Source organism: Ctenopharyngodon idella, chromosome 3 (genome assembly GCF_019924925.1).
Source record: "Ctenopharyngodon idella isolate HZGC_01 chromosome 3, HZGC01, whole genome shotgun sequence".
Classification (NCBI taxonomy): Eukaryota; Metazoa; Chordata; class Actinopteri; order Cypriniformes; family Xenocyprididae; genus Ctenopharyngodon; species Ctenopharyngodon idella.
In genome coordinates, this window is record NC_067222.1 from 600,164 (window position 1) to 621,749 (window position 21,586).

Sequence of the window (21,586 nt, forward strand, 5' to 3'; positions counted from 1 at the left end):
CAGTTTCTCAGTTCCAAGAACGCAGAGAACGGACTTGCGTTCTCGTGGAGTCCGGTCTTGCCAGGCGACCTTGAAAGAAACGAACTCAGGACGCGAGGACACAGAACGCATCATTTGAGAATTGAGATGTGCGATCTTGTTGCTCAGCTGACCGTCCCAGCATATTATAAGTAGCGGCTAATGCACAATAAATGCAATATAACATCACAAACAAATGTAATAACCTATTAAAAGGCTTCTATCATAATATTATAGAGATTGTTTTCATATAATTTTATATATGTTTATTTTACCGCTTGTATTTATGAAAATGAGTAGCTTTGTGTTATATGCTTTGTCAATGTTAAGATTATTTTTTATATGCCAATAAAAATACTGCAGGCTTTCTTCAGGTTATCGCTTCATTAAAATTAAGCAAAACAAACGGACAAATGTTTACTTTCACGAGCCGTCACGTATTTGCGTGCTTGAAGCGGGAATCTCATAAGTGAGAACGAGCTTTTAAAGCTTACAGGCTTCCGTACGTCGACCGCCCGCAGCGGCTTCTGGGATTTTTAACGGTTCGATTTTCTCAAGTCTGCATTCGATGCATCCTCGATATCAAGAACACATCCGGGTACTTTCATGCGTCCTCTGTTCTTGCGTTCTTGATTATTGGAATTGAACTTCGACGGTTGATGATGACTAGAGCAAGAACACAAAGACGCAAGATCGTTTAAGATCGCATATTGAGAAATGGTGCAGTTGAGCAGCCATTTTAACAAAAATATTGACAGCAAAATGCTTTGTTAGACCTAAAAATCAAAATCAAGTATCGAGGAAAGAGTTTAATAAATTACGTAAGACTTTTTACGCTTATTTATAAAGTTTGAAGATTTCACAAATAAGACCTTTGACACAACGTTTTTCAGTTCAAAAAAGTAAAATCTTTCTCGTGTGTTTATCAGAGTCTGGATGGCACTATGTCCCTAAATGTCAGACTTTCACTCAGCCTGTTTATCTGCTCTGAACGCAGGATTCAACCACATGTCAGGTAATAATGAGACTCTTGTGTGTTCATGGTAACCATCACAAAGTGCTGACGATTAGCTTTCATAAAGCCTGTCACATCTGACAGAGCAATTATTAACGGCTTTCAGCGTAAACAAAGAGAAGAGAGAAAAACTCCACATATATAATGGAATGATTATTCAATTGAGTAATAATTCATGTCATTTTTGTTTGGTTATATATGGTGAGTTCTTCAAAATTAACTGTTAATCAATAGACTTGTGCATATGTATTGCTTACATCATTTAAAATTGTAGCAAAAAGCTAATGATAGCCTACTAATATCACAAATGGTGAATCAATTGATTGAAGTGTATATCAAAAGCTTTGCATCTTGTTAAAGAAAGCAACTTGGATGCATTTGAGCCAGCTCATGTAATCTAATAAGGTGACTATGTGAAGAGCAAGAGGTGCTTTAGTTGGTCATTGAGAATTAGATTATTGACAGCAACAAGTAAATGAATATAAACAACTGCATTTAACCAAGTTATAGGCGCATATAAAGCTTGCTAAGATACTAGTGCATACCTTTATGTGATATGAAATTCATCTGGTTATCATTTTTCTCTCTTTGCAAGACATTTTTTGTATTGACTTCACATAAACCTGAATGAAGTTCTGAAGGTTTTTGAACCACCACAGAGAGAATACAGCCTCAACTGACAGCGTAAATTACACTTAATACAAAGGCACGGAAATATGCTTTCCAAATGACCAGCATTAAATGGGAGTGAATGCACCTGTTGAAGAATGAATGGGTCCAAATGAGGGCTGAATTGACCCTGGATGTGTCTCCATGGCAACCTAAAACAATATTATAGTTGGAAATTCAGGTGTAGCAGTTTGTGTCTCTCAGCGGTCTGGAAGATTCCAGTTGATTTTCAGTGTTTATTGGCTCTCGTCTGTCAACTCAGTGGAAGAAATGTAAAGTAAACGTGAAATATAGCAGAGCGCTTAAAATTCTTCATAGGGTTCATTCACACAAGCCTGCTGAACTCTGGAACCCTTAGAGAAATAGGTATCCTTGAGTTGTAGTTTAAATATTTTTTGTGTTAAACAGACTTTCAGAAATATGCTCTGGTCAAGATCAGGCACTTAAACTTTAGAAAATATAACTCTTAATATTTACACAATTTTGAGAAAATGAACAGAATGGAAATAAATCAGTGAGGGGCTGATAGTTAGCTTACATGATGATGTCAACTTGAAAGCATTTGATAATCAGATTTAAAGGGTTAGTTCACCCAAAAATTAAAATAATGTAGTGTATTACTAACTCTCATGTCGTTCTACAGCCGTAAGACCTTCATTCATCTTCGGGACACAAATTAAGATATTTTGATTAAATTCGATGGCTCAGTGAGGCCTGCATTCACAGCAATGGTACTCCCTCTCTCAAGATTCATAAAGGTATTTAAAACAGTTCATGTGAGTACAGTGGTTCTACCTTAATATTATAAAGCGACGAGAATACTTTTTGTGCGGCTAAAAAAAACAAAATAACGACTTTTCAACAATATAGTGATGGGCCGATTTCAAAACACTGCTTCGAAGCTTTACGAATCAAATCAGTGACTCGGAGCGCCAGCAGTTTAGCCGTTTGATAGGAGATCCGAACCACTGGTTCGATTCGTAAAGCTCCGAAGCAGTGTTTTGAAAAAAGTATTCTCGTCGCTTTATAATATTGAGGTAGAACTACTGAACTCACATGAACTGTTTTAAATATGTTTTTAATACCTTTATGAATCTTGAGAGAGGAAATGTCATTGCTTTGAATGCAGGCCTCACTGAGCCATCGGAGTTAATAAAAAATATCTTAATTTGTGTTCCAAAGATGAATGAAGGTCTTACGGGTGTGGAACGACATGAGGGTGAGTAATAAATGACGTAATTTTCATTTTTGGGTGAACTAACCCTTTAAAGGGATAGTTAAGCCAAAAATGAAAATTATCCCATGATTTACTCGTGTTTTGAAGCCCAAAAAAATGAATCCATCCATCATAAATATAATCCATACGGCTCCAGTGGGTTAATAAAGCCCTTCTGAAGCAAAGCGATGGGTTTTTGTAAGAAAAATATCCATATTTAAAACTTTATAAAGTAAAACAATGTAAAATTACCATGGGATAATTTTCATTTTTTTTCTGAATGTTTTAGTCGGCATGAAATGGCAGCTGAGATGGCCTTTTCTTCTCTATTGTGACGAGTGAAAAAATTGTCAATTTTGATTTCATGGTGAGTTTAACATAACACAAACCCAATCTAACAACACAAACTTTTGACTGGTACTGTATAAGGAAAATATGATGAAATATGATTTGATCATAATATGATTTTTCTCTAAAAATGATACAGTGAGAGAGTAGTATGTCATGATTCCCCTGTGTTTTGTTCCCATGTATTTGGATTTCCTTGTGTTTATGTTTCACCTGTTTGGATTATCTTTGATTGTATTTGAATAAACTGCTGCAATTAGATCTTCGCCCCTCTTCTTCCCTGCTCGCAGTAACTGTAATCCACCTAAAAAAAACTGTTAAAGACAGTTTACATTGAAGTTACGATGACATCTCTCACATGACATTGCAGCAATAGCAAACCACACCAATCCAATGAATTCCCAATGGACAAAATCAAGTCCCATGCTACCCTTTCTAACCCTGTTAAAGATATAAATGCTGTTTTTCCATTGCGTTTCCATCAGTATGTTAATGAGAGACTTGTTTATTTACTTGTCTGCTCTCTCATTTAATGGTTCAAAATTCTCTTTCTAATTACATATTAGTAATCATAGATTGATTCAGCTGGTTATTTTAAGCTCACTGACCCGTATTAGTCCAAATATTTGTCTTGGTGAAACAGGAAACGGATCATCCTTATTTATTTTGACATTCCTGCCATGCAATTCTCCCTGTGTGAGCTGAATCTGAGGATAATTGAAGAACCCCTAAGCAGGCGATTTTCCAGGAAACTCTCGCTGCTTAATTGGTGGATAAATGCTGTGGAACATCTGGTAGAGTTCACCCTGCCATCTGATGCAACAGTCAATTTAGCACCTCCATTTACCCTGCTCAAGTTTTCCTCACAGGGATAATTCACCCCCCTCTCGGAAAAAGGCTGTTTGATGGCACAAAATGGGACGTCTAAAAGCCATGCACGTATTTCTAAGATGCTGTAATTTAATTTGCTTTGAAAGATTATATCAAACTGCAGTTTGCCTCTGTGAGCTGTCATTGTGCATTCTGGGACAGAGATGTTAAGTGTGAGAGAGAAATGCGGCTGTCAAAACACACATTCTGCATGTGCTCATTGTCCTCTCAAACATTTTTAGCATAATCATTAATGAAATTATCACATGCGCTTCCTCTCTTCAGCTTTGGGAAGAGGATTATGGGCTGTTTTCTATATTAAGTCGGATATGATGTATTTTTAATGGTGCTTGTGAAAAAAAATTCCACAGACTGACACTGAAGAAGGGACCAGAGCTATATCTAGAGAGTATCTTTATTACAGATTTTTATGATGCATGTAAGGGTTAGGTAAAATCTAAAATAAAAAATAAATCAAAATAAAAGTGTTAGGTACATAATAGTATACTTAAAGTATTATACATTGCAAACAGAATGCCGACTCTTTTGACTTGGGCCAGTAAGCAACCACCTAACCACCCAAAAAAAAACAAAAAAAAAACACACGGCTTTAGCCAACACACTGGCAAACACCCTAGAGATGCCGTAGCAATCACCCAGAATATAGAAGCAGCATATCAATGCCCTGGAAGCCATCCAGAAAACCCTAGCAAACAAACAAAACCTCCTTACAGCATAGAAACCATCTAGAAACACCATAGCAACACCGTTGCAAGCAGCCAAACACCCCAGTGATGCCCTAGCAACCACTCAAAATATAGAAACAGCATAGAAACAACCTAGAAACCGCATAATAAGCCCTGACAACCACTCAGAAAACCCTAGCAACCAAACAAAACCACCTTACAGTATAGTAACCATCTAGAAACACCCTGGCAAGCAGCCAAATACCCTAGTGATGTCCTAGCAACCACCCAAAATATAGAAACAGCATAGAAACCACATAGCAATCACTGACAACCAACCAGAAAACCCTAGCAACCAAACAAAACATCCTAAAAGCAAATCAACCATCTAGAAACACAGTAGAAGTACCCTGACAAGTAGCTAAACACCCTAGTGATGCCTTAGCAACCAGCCAAAATATAGAAACAGCATAGAAACATCCTATTATCCACATGGCAATGCCCTGGCATTCACACAGAAAAAAACTAGCAACCTAACAGCATAGCAACCATCTAGAAACACCCTAGCAACACCCTGGCAAGCAGCCAAACACCGTTGTGATACCCTAGCAACCACCCAAAATATAGAAACAGCATAGAAACTACATAGCAATCACTAGCAACCAACCGGAAAACTCTGGCATCCAAACAAAGCATCCTAAAAGCATATCAGCCATCTAGAAACACCCTGGCAAGCAGCCAAAATATGGAAACAGCATAGAAACAACCTAGAAACCACATAGCAATGCCCTGACAACCACCCAGAAAGCCTAGCAACCAAACAAAATATAATTTATTTAAAATATCATGTATAGAAAATTTTAAAAATAAGTTATTTACACAGCATATTGGCCAATAAAATAAAATGCCAGTTTTTTCCATCATTGTATTTCACTGCCACTTGGAGAAAAGGAAGCTTAAGGGAATACTCTAAAAACAATTTTTTAGAAAAAGAAACGGAAAGCAAAGAGCTTTGCCTTTTATCACTACTCAATTAACAACTTAAAGTTCAACGAAACGTGACCTATTTTTAAAGCCACCCACTTTTCTCAGCACTCAGAGAGGAAGCAGGCGTGCTGAAGTTGCGCTGAATCTGTGTGCATGTGAGAAGGCAGGAAAGGGAGCTGGTGTAATTGATCAGAGAGTTCAGTTGAGCGGGAGAGGTCAGCGCCGGCCGGCTCTAAAGTCAAGACTGGGTGGAACGGGGAGGAAAAGCTTCACTGCCAGGATTCCTGTAATCTACCCTGACCATCACACGCCCAGAGTCCCCTCCTGTGGCCTTTTCCCCTTTTCCCTAAATCAACCTGTTTCCTGCTCAAACATTCACACGCTAACTAGAGTTTAGAGTCTCTGGTGGAAGGGCACGGACGTTTCACACGGCACGCTCGGTTTGTGGGCAACTACCTGTGGTTTGGTAAGTGCCCAAGCCCGTTTGAGAATGGAAAGTGAGGACATGGAAAGAAAGTGCTCAGATTGATAATGCATTTCTCACACAGAAGAATTGCAGAATAAGAACAACGCTATATTGACCCTGAAGAGAAAAAAAAAAAAGTCTCGCTGACTATCTTATTCACTTAGATCACGCAAATCGCACTTTTGGAATTTCCCTAAATGAACACGAGGCTGAGATTGGAGAAGAGTGAAGATCAGCAAACATAATAACTAGCAATTACACATTGTTGTGATTGTTGTGACAAAAAATGTGATGAAGAATTACACAAATGTGTGGCCCAAAAGGATTGGAATTCATAATTCAATTCAATTTACATTTATTTGTATAGCCTAGCGCTTTACACAATACATATCGTTTCAAAGCAGCTTTACAGAAAATGCATGTTTCTACATAACAATTTAGAGAATTTGTTATCAGAGGTGATTCTGTGTCCAAGGAATGTCCATATATCCAGAAATGTACAGTTCTAAGATGATACAAATCACGCAGTTAGCTAACAACATGTATTCAGGCAGAAACAATGATCTCATTAAAGCAGTTATTATAAGTTGTGATCATAATGATTACAATATATAGAAAATTTGGCAGTTGTGTATGTTGATTCAGGCCCCGTTTACACTAGTGCATTTTCAATTTAAAACGTTTTAAAATGATAATGATCCTCGTCTACACTGGCGTATCCACAGCGTTTCAGAAACGATCTACACTACACGACCGAAAACGCATGTCACATGACCATTCATGCACACTGGGCATGCGCGTACAAGTGTAAACAGTTGCCTCTTGCACATGTAGGTAGCTTCAGTATTAAAAAATGCAGAGTTTAACTGCACAATGGATGCTAAAAATGACAACAAAGCCATCAAAGATTCAGCAGTTCAGTCTCCATGTCATTGTTTACACGGTCGTCAAGGATACACATAGTTTTCAAAAGTCTCCATTTTGGTCCATTTACACTGAAATGCAACCCCAGCGTTTTCAAATAAAAATGGGCTCTGCAGTGTTTTTGAAAGTCTCTGTTTTCGAGAGTAGAAAATGCTGGAGTAGTATAAACGACAGGCGTAACCGTAGCAAAAGTTATGTGTTTTAAAACGAAAACGCACTAGTGTAAACGGGCCTTCTCATAGGAGTAGGAGTCATCTCCTCACAGGTGTTGGGGCATCTGAAAAGTGGAGCTGGCATAATCTCTAAGTATAGAACAGAAGAGCAAATGGAAAATAATTAGCATAGCTGATGTTCATAACATTTCAAGCAAAAGATAATCGTGCAATTGATCTGATATAACTGGAGAACAAGGTTATGAGATTATGTGAATGCTTGGCTAAAGATGTGTCTTTAATCTAGATTTATACTGGGAGAGTGTTATACTGGGACCAAACGTCCAGAGTTTTATGAACTTAAAGAGTGATGGATTGCATGGCAAGAGAAGATTGGTTAAATACACAGGAGCTAAACTGTTTAGGGCCTTATAAGTCAGTAGCAATACTTTATAACTGATACGGAACTTTATAGGTAACCAAAGATGATAAAATTGGTGTTATATGATCATATTTACTTGACCTAGTAAGAACTCTAGCAGCTGCATTTTGGAATAACTGTAGCTTGTTTATTGAGGATGCAGGACAACCAGTTAGTAATGCATTACAGTAATCTAGTCTAGAGGTCATGAATGCATGAACCAGCTTTTCTGCATCAGAAACAGATTTCATGTTCCGAGCGATGTTTCTGAGGTGGTAGAAGGCTGCTTTTGTAACATATGAAATATGATTTTCGAAAGACAAGTTGCTGTCTAATATAACACTGAGGTCTTTAACTGTAGAGGATGAAGTAACAGTACATCCTTCTAGATGCAAATTGCATTCTAAGAGTTTCTGTGTACAGGCTTGTGGTCCAATAAGTAATACATAAATCTTAAACTGAATTTAATACAAGAAAATTACTGGTCATCCAGTATTTTATATCTTTAACACACTCTGTCAACTTGGATTATTTAGAGATTTTATCTGGCCGTAAGTATCATCAACATAACAGTGGAAACTAATTCCATGTTTTCTAATAACATTACCAAGTGGCAGCATGTATATTTAAAATAGCAGAGGGCCTAACACAGGCCCTTGCTGCGCTCCATAATTTACTGATGTTATCTTGGATAATTCCTCGTTTATATAAACAAAATGGTAATGATCTGATAGGTATGATCTAAACCACCTTAATGGCTGTCCCTGAATGTAATATTGTAGTCGATCTAAGAGTATTTTATGATCTATAGAGTCGAATGCAGCACTGAGATCAAGTAAAACTAGTATTGAGATATAGCCTTGGTGGTCAGAAGCTAGAAGTAAGTCATTTGTAATTTTGAACGGTCTTGGGACATGACCCAGAAATAGAGACGAGTTAATATTGAGAAGTGGGTCTTCTGCTACTGGGAACAACTCTTTCAGTAATTTAGTGGGTATTGGATCTAGTAAACATGTTGTTGATTTAGATTAAATAAGTTTATGTAACTTCCTGTCCTAAAGCTGTAAAGCACTGTGAATATTTAGTCTAGGTGATGTCTCTTTATTTGTTAATCTAGCCACTACTAAATAAAAACCTTGGATTGTTTTGGTTATTTTCTATGAGTTTGTGGAGATGCTCGGCCCTGGCTGCTTTTAGCACCTTTTTATAGCGGGACAAACTGTCTTTCCACACGATTCTAAAGACCTCTAAATGATTTTTTTTCCCATTTGCGCTCTAGGTTGCGAGTTTCTCTCTATAGCATGAGTAATATTGTTGTGCAGCCCTTTTCCCTCTACCCTTGCTTAATCTGATGGGTGCAACAGTTTCTAAAGTACTAGAGTAGATAGTGCCTATACAGCTAGTCATTTCATCAAGTTCATTTTTATAATCAAGTTCATAATATAATATAATATAATTACTGTATAAAAGTTCCTGCAAAGTTACTGTATGAGATTTTCAGTACACATGCAACACATTCACCGTATTATGCGCCTAGTAGATGGTGTCTTTTGACTGAAGCCCTTCAGCTGACTGGAGGAATTATTTGGTACATGCTTTTGGATTTACAAATTGAGATTGTTTTTCCATTGGCCATGGCTGTGACGTCCAAATCCATTATCTCAGATTTAACACTTCTTGTCTGAGATGCCTGCAGAAACCCGGCAACATTTCTGTCTGTTGATTGGTGCTAAATTCGACAGCAGCGTGTTTATGTTGGTCAAACATCTTCATCTGGAAAAAAAAGATGCCAGCTTCAATAATTTAAGCTTGTAAAAGCATCAAAAGTGTCAGTATTATTTCCTCATGAAAAGCAAGCTTACATTGAAGCAAACAACTACAGCCAAACAAAACAAAGCTCAAATTTCATTAAGATTTGTCAAATGCATGCGCACACATGCAGAGAAAGAGAGAGCAGGCAGCCTTTAAAAAGAAAATCCCTGTGACTCACTCACTTTCTCTCTCTCTCTCTTTTTCTCTCTCTCTATGAAGATATTTATAGATCTGCCCGCAGGGACCGTGGTTCCATATAGATCTACTAGAATAAAAAGCCAGAGGGTGAAGCTATCACATTTTTCCACACAAACGCCCCACAGGTTTGAACATCCAGCCATGTTCTATATTTCTAGGAATTTCATTGTTCTTCTTTATCTAGTGTCTACTTTAAAACTGTAACTTACGCTACAAGCTACTCAAAGTACTTTAAAGCAGGCTACCCTTTAAAAAAATAGCTTCATTATAAGCTACAAACAAAAATATAGCTACATTGAAGCTAAATGTGATACAAATGGCAGGCAAAACTAGACTAAACTAAAACTAGAGTTAGTTACACTACTAGATAGATAGATAGAGAATCTTTTGTGGAATGTAAAGATTCCATGGATATTTCAGGTTCTTTATGGAATCATCAATGCCAATAAAGAACCTTTATTAGCTACTTTTAATTACATGACAACACAGATAACGACCAAGTAAAATGACACAGGGATAAACTATTTCACATAACAGTTCTTTAATAGAATTTTTTCAAAAGTCATTTTTATATGAATATAAATGTAAAAATATAAATAACTAATATTTACATCACATAGTTTGACACAGAATACAGATTTTGGCATTTGTTGCCTCCAGCTTAAGAGAAAAAGCATTCTGGAGAATGTAAGGATGGCGAAAACACTCTCTCAGAACTAGAGAGGTAGATTTACTCTTTCTCATTCCAAAATATGAAACAGTAGAACAGATATTCGTTGACGACTCACTCATTCACAACAACTTTCAACATGAAACAAGAGCAAGTTTAAAGAACAAAACTGCATGGTCAGGGCTGCGCACCTCGTAAGCCTTAGTAGATCGTAGAATAATTGCCACCAATAATTTCTACGATCAACTTAGTTCACAATGCTTTTGAGAAACGCAGCCCAGGTCAGTACAATGGGGGTACAGATGTGGATTTATGTACAACAGAAGACTGTAAGGCGATAAACGAAGCTAAGTATATATACTTAATATATGGTCCCAATATGTTTGACTGTGCATTCCACACATGCAGCCGTGACATTCTGCTCACGTCTTTTCAATGAAATTGCACAACTCAGTAAATGTGTTCACCCTCTATAAATCTCCCTCCTTCCAGCTCTTGTAAAAGGGCTGAAGAAAATCTGAAAACTGGAGGAAATCATGCGCACAGCTACTTCCAAATATGCATGGAAACAATCACATGGAAAGGCCAAAAAACTGTATTATATATATTAAAAAAAAAAAATTACGTTTTTTTGGGGGGGGTCGGGGGAGAACAGTACCATGTTTTTCCGATGACTCAGATCTGAACGTCTGATCTTGATTTGATCATGTAAACAGATATCTTGGATTACTGGCTTTCCATGATACAATCAGACGCTCCATTAGGGTCAGTCGCTGATATCCCAAGGGATCTCATCTGGTCCTTTTCCCACTTAAACACCAACTTCATCCCTGATTTAGCCTGATTCTCGTCTGCTTGCAGTTAAGAGCATTGTGAACAGTGTTTAAAATGCAGTTGGAAACTCTAGCTGCACTCCCTTTGCTGCTTTTTGTAGCACGCTGTGGAAAAACACAATAAAGGCAATCTATTTTTGTAAAGGGACAAAAACCACATTCTAGTGTAAAGCAATAAAAAAAATACTAAAGGAGGCAAAGGCAGCTTTAAAGCACGTACATCAGTCAATAAAAAGGCACTGTGTTTATCCCTAGCCATGTGGTCAGACGTCACTGTTAAAAATCAATTCCATCTGGACGTGCCCCAAGTGCAGAACCGCTGTGTTGCATGCCATGCGCACGCATTCACTCCAGAAACTTCTGTTTCTAGTTACAATAACCATAACCTCAAACTTACATGTCTATTTAATCACAGATAAGATCTCATAAATATCTCAAAATGTTTTTGGCAATGAGATTAAATGGAGGGCAAATGGAGAAAAAGACCCAATCTCATGTGCTTTCTCAAAAATGTCACCAACTGCTCAGATTTGCGATCAAAAGTCAGAGTTCCCAATATGAACATTTATTTCTAGAGCTTTTTTTTCTAGAGCTTTTATTTCTCTCCTAAGTTGAACACGACTGAGGAATCCATTAACTCTCCTGAGCTATGAAAGAGCAATAAAATCTTCTGGGCTCAAACAAGTCCGAGCTTAGCACATGCTAACAGCCAAATGCCTCAAAAAATGCTTTTATTAAGTACTCAAGGTTGTTAATCCTCTCTCTCTCTCTGTTTCTTTTCTTTCTCTTATGCACAAGGATTCTCAAATCTACTCCTCAACATGGTCAAAACATCTCGATCGATAATTATTAACCTCCGAATCTCCAAATGTTATTCTTCACACAGTTTTTTATAGGACATTTGAAGGCTAAACTTTTCCAAAAAGGAAAATTCTGTCATTTACTCACCCTCATGTGGTTCCAAATCAGTATGACTTTCCTTCTGCTGCGTTTTTTTTTTTTTTTTCATTCAATGAGCATAAAAAGTGTTGTTTTGTATCCCACTGAGTTTTGTCTTCGACAGAAGTAAATATGTCATACAGATTTGGAAGAACATGAGGGTGAGTAAATAATTAAAGAACTTTCATTTTTAATTCATTATCTGTCAGCAAAACATGCCAAATGCTTCCCTGATCAAGGCAGTGTGAATAAGCGGTGTTCCCATTGTGAAAACGGATGTAAGCTCCAGCCTTTGTGGGCTCTGACCAGGTCAAGGTGACGACATATTCATGTGTGTTGTTTTTGGGGGCGAGGAGAACATTGCTAAAATAGCTGAGTTTGAGTTTTAAAACTGGCACTGGAAGAGGAAAAGAAAGACAGAGGGGTAAAACAGAGCTGTACCATGCTAAGTCCTAACGCTTGCTCAAGGCACTGGAACAAGAACAAAACTTTACAGACACTTTTCGTGTACCCTTGTGGCATCTTGTGGCACCCCCCCCCCCCCAGTAATCCTGCTCATCTGTCTGACAGGAAATGAATTTTCTTTTCAGGCCGTCTCAGAACAAATTGCTTTCGGCTTGCTTGCCTTTCTCTGAACCGTGTCGTTATAAAATTCCTCTGCGGTTGTTTTTCCGAATACCGCCTATATGAGGTCCATGAAGAGTCCTGAATTTGCCAGCTAGAATCACATGCACACACACACAAACACACAATCCAATGCAAAACTCCTTCAACACATTGTACACTGTGTAAAATCCCCAATAAATCAATTTCTTTGTGTCCTTAATATCAGGTGCTGCACCCTTGTCCTAAATCATTAGCGGCTACGATTGACAGAGGGTTGACAGCGAAAGAGGCCGAGCAGGTGTCTTGTCTCTCCAGTCCATCCTGCACACATATTCCACACACACACACTCAGACGGACACATTCTCGACCTCTCCGATCCGCTCTCTCTTCCTATCCTGATCCGCAGCTGCCGGTTCTAGCCAGCAGACACAGGTTCAAGTTCCACTCCGTAAAAAAGCTCACACATTGCTACGGTGTCACTGGACAGGCGAATGACGTGCGATGGTGACGGAGGTGAACTCCTCTTTCGCCGCGGTGTCCGGTTGCCGCCGCTGGCCCGCTTCTTCGCTCGTCACAGGAATGCAGGAGGACTGACAGCAGCGTTGACGGCAGCAGTGGCTCGCAGTTAGTGTTGAGTGTCCTGTGTGTGTGCATGCGGGGATGTGTGTCCTCTCCAGGCTTGTTTTGATACCAGACACCTGCTGAGCGACGGTAAACTGCGTGCATGACTCCGGCGAACCTTCATGCCGGCCTGCGCCGTATTTTCCATGGGATTCTCTGAGAGGGCCTGTCTTCGGCCACCTGAGCGGACGAGGATTTTGGTGAAAATAAAAAGAAGGGTCTATTTTCCGTCACTTTTGCAGATGCTCTCACAGGGGACACTGTTCGGAGCTGAAGGAACCTCCTTCCTTCTTTTTCCTACGCTTCTTCTTATGGGCCGTCCAGCAAGCGGTCGCCATCAGTACCAGGATCAGCCCCGCGATCAGAAGGAACACGGACACCACCTTGGTCTGCGGGAGATCGTTATACGTGTACGTCACCCCAGTTCCGGCAACTCCAATCACCAACGAGATGATCCCGAAGGGAAAGATGCAGCGGTACCAGGACTTCTCCATCCCTCCCGTGGCTTGCGAAAGCCTCTCTAGGGATGAAAGGACCTCAGGGACTTTGGGCCCTCCTTCTTGTGACTGTCCCTCCAGGGTTGGGGCTGCCGTTGTCTGCGGTTGGCAGGTGAAGTGCCCTGTGGTACATCCCATCTTAAAGCCAGGATGCAGGAAACACAACAACAAGAGAGGATGCGCTGAAGAGAGGAAATGCAATTTATGGATGTGAAGATACTCTCACAATGTCTGTGGGTTTGTCAGTGACACAGTGCTCTGCCTCTCAAGCCCACAGCAGCACGTTGAACACTCGAGCAGACAGAATGAGCACTGCTATATATGTGGCCAGAAGGAGGGGAGGAGTCAAGCTGCAGAGGGGGCAGCCCAGAGATTCTGATTGGCCGCAGCTGCACTCTGACGTACAATGCCGTAGTATGAGACTGGGCAGCGGAGAGCAAACAGGAAGGAGGTGGGGGAGGAGGGGTGGAGTTAACCATTCAAACACCGTTCACTAAAATCCACCCACTCCTTCTCCATTCTCTTGCTGTGACTTGCTTGTAAGAGAATGAGTGCATGTATCCTATAGAGGGTAATGGGAGGGGAATGGGACTATTTAAATGCTCATTAAATAAAGAGATTGCCAGATTATTTTATGCAGAAGCATGTGGTGCATTCATTCAACCCGACAGCATGCCGGCAAATATCTGATGAATCCAGAGACTCCGTTCGCGCACGTCCTGCTGCGCACCCACGCACTTTTGGCCTCCCACGCCGCACTACCACAAAACACTGCCAAACGCTTGATAAGAGGGCTCTGAACGGATGTCCATTTTTAATCCTACCGAGTCTTTTCCCTGTCACGGATTGTGCACTGGAGGAAAAATCAATTTGAAGAAGAGGGAGCGAGAGAGATTGTACGCGCCCATGGCAATGCCAGTGCAGTTTATCACCCAGTCTCGTCTCTCACGTGAAATCATTTTGTCCATGTAGAGGGAGGCAATACTGACAGACAATGAGGTGTGAAGATTCGTGCTTTGTGCTTGTGACGATTTTGACTGGTTAGTATTCCTGTCACACAAACTGAAAAGCATGGTGTTATAAAAGCCATGGTCAAGTAAGTCAATAAAACTTTATTTATATAGCACCTTTTAAAATAGTGTTTACAAAGTGCTTTACAGAATGAAAATACACAGAGAAAAAAAACACACACATATAGAAATAAAATAATAAATTGAATAGAAATAAGATAATAAAATGAAATACAGAACAAAAATAAAATCACATAATAGAATTAAGATAATGAAACACACACACAAAAAAAGAATAAGTACCTCTGGCTTATCTTTGTTTAGCTGTAGAAAGTTCTGGGACATACACAATCTCATGCTTTCTATGCAGTCCAGTAGTGTGGAAATTGAATTATGAGCATCTGGTGCAAGTGAAAGATAGAGTTGCGTGTCATCTGCATACCGGTTAATTACACCAGCTAAAGGAAGCATTTATAAGTTAAATAAGAGAGGACCCAAAATTGAGCCTTGAGGAACACCACAAGAAATGACGTAATGCCTGAAGGTGTATGTATCCAGTGTAACATAGTATTCCCTGTTGCTTAAGTAGGATCTGAACCAGTTTAAGACAGGACTCGATAGACCAACCCAGGTCTGAAGTCAGTCAAGTAGAATCTCATGATCAATGGTGTCAAAAGCAGCACTCAGATCTAAAAGATCTGAAAAAAAGATCTAAAAAATATTGATTGAAAATGATACTGTTTGAGCTACAGGTGATTCATTCTAGGAAATTAAGTGTTAGTTTTCAGTCATGTTGAAACTGAAAACATGGAGACCGGGCCGGCAAAACATCCATAGAATTGCATTACAGGCCTATCAATTTTCCATCTCAGAAGAAGAAAAACAAAAATATGTGAATAAAATGCAAGTTTTGGGCACCTATGATCCATATCCAGCACCTGCTGCAGTATTCCAATCACTAAAAACAGCGAGACATTCTAAAATGCTTGAAAAACACTTAAAGTGCCTTAATGTACTAAAACAGTGATATTAAAAGACTAAATTCAGTATATACACCTTATTGATGATGAATACTATATACAGGAGAGATGAGCCCAGAATATATATGCAATGTGTTAAATGGTTAAGTGTTTTCTTGATAATGTTTTTCTATGGATCATCAATAAGGTGTATATTGAATTTGGTCTTTTAATATTGCTGTCTTACTTCTTTAGTACTTTGTACAAACCTGGTAAAAATCACTTGCGGCCAATGGAGGAAAGCCTTGTTTTGCCCTCAAGGTGGGCAAAGTGTATGATGTCATGTGAAAACTAAGAATCCTGCATTCTGTTTGGTTCCCTCAATTCAAATATATTACCACTGTGCATTGTGTCTAAAAACACCCACCTTATTGATCAAATAATGTTTAAAGGATCAATCTCTGATCACCATGTCTGTGTTAATCAGACAATATGAATGCCGTCCACTGCGAAAGCCCTATTCAATGTGCTCATGGCATCAATTAAGGACAACAAATCCTGAAATGAGCAAAATGACCATATATCAAAGCCTCTTTCAAATACACTCGAGATGAGATCACTAAATAAGGAAAGGATCCAAGCCTCTCCTCCATACACAGCCAAATATTATGTCTAATAAGACTCTGACATTCGTAATAAGTGGTTCCCGCTCGGTTTATCCCCCTGGCCTCGTGAGAGAGGTGAAATCAAATGAGGAGCATAAACACAGAGTTAACTGCTGTCTGGTGACTCAACACTTGCTGATGTAGCCCCACGCCAGCACGGACATACTGAGGGAGAAATCAAGACGTAGGAGAGAAAGAGTGAGATGGGGTGGGAAAGATGGATAGTACAGAGAGGGGGTGGCGAGTGAGTGAGACGAGTGCATAGAAAGTGTGACCACTGAAGGATTGCATTAAATAATGCTTTGCTCCTCTTAATTTGTGGGATTTACTGCTCTGCTAATATATTTTAAGCTGCTTTGGATAAAATCATCTGCTAAATAATAAACGTATATGTTCCACATACGATCATTTCAGCTCATCAATCAGTTGTTAAAATTGGGAAACACATTTACAGTAAAATACTCACTTTCTTTGGGGCGGTTCTGTCTAGAGCGGGCAGTTTGAACAGGTGGGGTTACATTGGTGCCGTGACCCAGATGGGAGTGAGGTTTAGGGGGGTGAATGTAACAGATGTAGGTTAGTAAAAGCTGTGCGTGAAAGTCTCACTCCCCTGAACTCAAGAGGTGCTCTAGCAACTGATGCTGCAGACTGTGATCTTTAGCCTCCTTGTTAGAGCGCCCGACTCCCATGCCAGCGGACCTGGGTTCGAGTCCCGCTTAGAGCGGGCTGTTTGAACAGGAGGGATATTGAGGCCCCCTTGTGCAAAACCATAAGTTCTATAAGTGCTAGCTGCCATAATAAGCGTATGTACTGTTAATGCATTTCCTGTGCATTTTTACTAAATGTTTTTTGTAAATCAACAGTATATGCAATCTATACCTCGACTTTAACCCTCTGGTGCTCTTGTCCGTGTGTCGGTCGAAAAAGACCTTTTTTTTTTAATTTAAATTAAATATTTTTCTATATTTTAATTCGAAAATGTTCTTTTATTTAATACTTTTAGGGGATTTTATGGTACTAAATTATATTTATAATCCATTTATTCACTTTTTGAGCATGGACCTGAAAATGAAATTTCCAACTTAAACTGTCATAAATTTTGAATGCTTTAGAGCACAGACTTAATTTTGGTCTCTTTTTAAAGATGACTTTATTGCTGAAGTGAAAAAAAGTTTTAAAAAGTTAACTTAGTTACATTTATTGTTATGAAAAATACTATTTTCATTTATATGAAAAATATATTTTCAAAAACACATTTTACTCTAAAACTGCAAGAAAATCTAAGCCATAAATCTAAACGTTGTGTTCCAAATTTGAGCTTGATAGCTTAAAAAATGGGCTTTCAGTAAGTTTTCATTAGATGAAATTAATCTCCAATTCATTTCTAATGCGGCCATTTTTGACCGCAAGGAGCACAAGTGTGACTATTTTTTCAGGACTATTTAACCTTTTCATATCATGATATCATCTTGTCTCAAGATGTCCAAAAGACCCAGGAAAGACACATAAAAAGCACAAAAGCCTTTTGAATGTGTGCCAAAGTGACAACGTACTGTGTCTTCAGTTCCCAGCACATTTGAAGATTTGTCTTTTTGGGTGGACATGCAGTTTTAGGAATACTATGCTACTTCACTGCTCCTTTTCCTGTATACTATTACTGCTTTTCCAGGAAGGGTTGATGATATTCCTAGGAAGTTAGAGATGAATGTTATTGCTGGACTTACAGGGAATAGATTCTGTAAACCTGAGAATTGGTAGTGCGACATTTCAATGATCCTAAATAGCTCACACACACAACCTTTTCCCTTCTGACAACACAATTTCTTCTGTTCATTATTATTCCTTCCTTTCTCAAAGCATTGTACAATGAGGAAGACCCCTGGGGCTGCGCTGAATGAAGACTTGTGTGAATGAGAAAGCAGCTGGATAAAATGTAGGGAGAAAAAAAGGTTTTATTGATACGGTTTGTGCAAGAAATAAGCTGTTTAAAGCTGTTGGAAAGGCAAATGTAATGCAAGCCGAATGCTTTAAAGTCAAGAGCTGATAAGCCCTTCACTCTACAATATGCCATACGGGTTCAAAAGCTGAAAGTGATGCATTTGTAATACTTTTGGCTAATATGCTGCCAATAAAATTCTGCACAGAAAGCAGCTCCTCTGTCAAATGGGGGAAAAAAAAGAAAATTCTGTCATCATTTATTCATCCTCATGGCGTTTCAAATCTGTATGACTTTCTTATTTCTGAGGAACACAAAAGATGTCAGGCTAAATGTCTGAGACAATCTTTTCCATACAATGAAATCATGAAGCAAAAAAAGCACCATTTTAATTATATTGAATAACCACTATCGTCACGGTTGGCTGCTAACAGGAAGCACACAACGAAGGGAAACTCAAGGAAATAGTCTTTCATCCCAAAATCCTACAGGGACACTCAGGGAAACAGAATAACAACCATTTAACACAACACAGAACAAAGAAATGAATGAAGACAGGACTTAAATACACAGAGGAACAAAAGAGCTAATTCGTTGGAAAACAGGTGAACTGAATCATTAATCAAGAGAACACATTGGTCAAAACACTGCTTCATGAAGCTTCAAAGCTTTACGAATCTTTTGTTTCGAATCAGTGGTTCGGAGCGCGTATCAAACTGGCAAAGTCACGTGAACTACTGAAGTTTCAAAACACTTATGGCGTAACAAAGCCTCGTTTACTGAAATCACGTGATTTTGGCACTCCGAACCACTGATTCAAAACAAAAGATTCGTAAAGCTTCATGATGCAGTGTTCTGAAATCACCCATCACTAGATATTGTTGATTAAAGTTGTTATTTTGTGTTTTTTTGGCTCACAAAAAGTATTCTCGTCACTTCATAACATTAAGGTCGAACCACTGTAGTCACATGAACTGTTTTAAACATGTCTTTAGTAGCTTTCTGGGCATTGAAAAAGGAAATGATCTTGCTGGCAATGCAGGCCTCACTGAGCCATCGGATTTTATCAAAAATATCTTAATTTGTGTTCTGAAGATGAACAAAGGTCTTACGGGTGTGGAATGACATGAGGGTGAGTAATTAATGACAAAATTTAACCCTTTAACACCCGCTAACCTGCCAAATGCGGGTGGATTTCAGCAGCGGATTGTAACACAGTCACTCCTACTAGCCACCTTGGCAGGTTGAATTTTATATTTAATATAAACATTTTTCAATTGTAGTATTTTAAAAAGGCATCTGAAACAAACTTTTAAATGCAATGTAGTGTTGTCAAAAATACTGATTTTTTGATACATTTTGATACTGAAATATCTGAAACGCTTGCAATACTCATTTTTCGCAGAATAGATACACGATACCAGCTGCTCTTTCTCACTCTCTCATCTCTATGACAGTGAGTTGACACACAAACCCGCCTCCCCTCACTCACTCGTCTCATTTGCGCCGGATGAATATTGTTAAATAAGAGGCTTGAATTTCAGCATGGGATTGCATGTAGTGTGCATAATTTTACTCATTCCTGCAGATTTTGTGCTCACACCCAAAGTGCGCACACATAAAGCATTAATTGCGTTTAAACAGTCAAATACTCACACAATAATGTCAAAATGCTGGTCTTGGCGAGTATTCACGTAAATACAGTCAGTTAGGTTTTAAGCGAACGTAAACACTTGAGAAAGAAAACACATGTGTAACAGTATAATGGATCCATGCATCAGGTCTTAAAGTGACAGCAGCCTAATATACCTGCTGCCAAATTATGAGATAATATTAAAAATATCTATATGTCAGTTTCTCCCCCATGGTATCGATGTCAAAATTGTGGCCAGTGAAAATGCTGAGTGGCTAGTAACTTTGGAAAACCACTAGACACAGTGGCTGGTGAGCAAAAAAAGTTAATGTCAAGCCCTGGTTAGAACTATATACACATACAAGCATACATACAATAAGCATTTATGTACTAAAAAGCAGTGAGAATCTCATGGCATTTAAATGAAATGCCAAATTAGACTTGAAAACAGTGATGGCAGAAGTATTTGAAGTATTTTAAGTGTTAAATTATTTTGTACAATAATTGTAGTAATCATTACAATATTATTTTGTATATCAATACAAAAACACATAAAATCTAGTGCATGTGACTTGCAGGTGAAAACATCTACATGAACCACTACTTTTTAGAAGACATGGTTGGTCTTCACTTATCTCGTGACCATTCGTCAGACGTCATTCTCTTTTATTCTATGGAAAGGAGGTTCTGCCTGACACTTCCTTTTGTGTTCCATGGAAGAATGGAAGATGGTGAGCAAATGTGTCACGGGTTACTTAAAGTGATAGTTCACCCAAAAATGAAAATTCTGTCATAATTACATAACAACCTCAAGTTGTTCCAAACCTGTATGAATATCTTTCTTCTGCTGAACACAAAAGAAGATATTTTGAAGAATATGGGTAACCAAACAGTTGACTTCCACAGTATGGAAGAAGAAAAAAAAAAAAAAAAACGATGGAAGTCAATGGGATCCAACAACTGTTTGGAATTTCGGAACAAAATGAACATGTCCCGGTTGAACAGCCGCCCTATGCACTCATCTGTTGTTTTTCTACTTTCTTGTCTTTCTGTTTCCCATGATGGAAGTATCAGTCCCTTGAACGTGTTCCCGGCTGAGTCAGTGACATCAGCGCGGAGTGGGCGGGGGCTGGAGGAGGACGCCCACCCACGGCCCGCTGCGTGAACCCAGCGCCACCTGTCTCCCAGTCTGGAACAGCTTGTGCCTCCTGTCTGTGAGCTACAGTCCCCTAACGGGCCTCATGAAACCTCTCGATCACTCATTTTCACACGCTCAGCGTGAATCTGACATAAATAAAATGTTTTTAGCACTCTAAAAATGAGGTTTAGAACTGTTTGCTTTACATAAATAAACATCCCAAGCATACATACATACCGCAGGAGATCCTGGAGAGTTACACGTGGTGGGTTGCACATTATATGACCGGCACGACC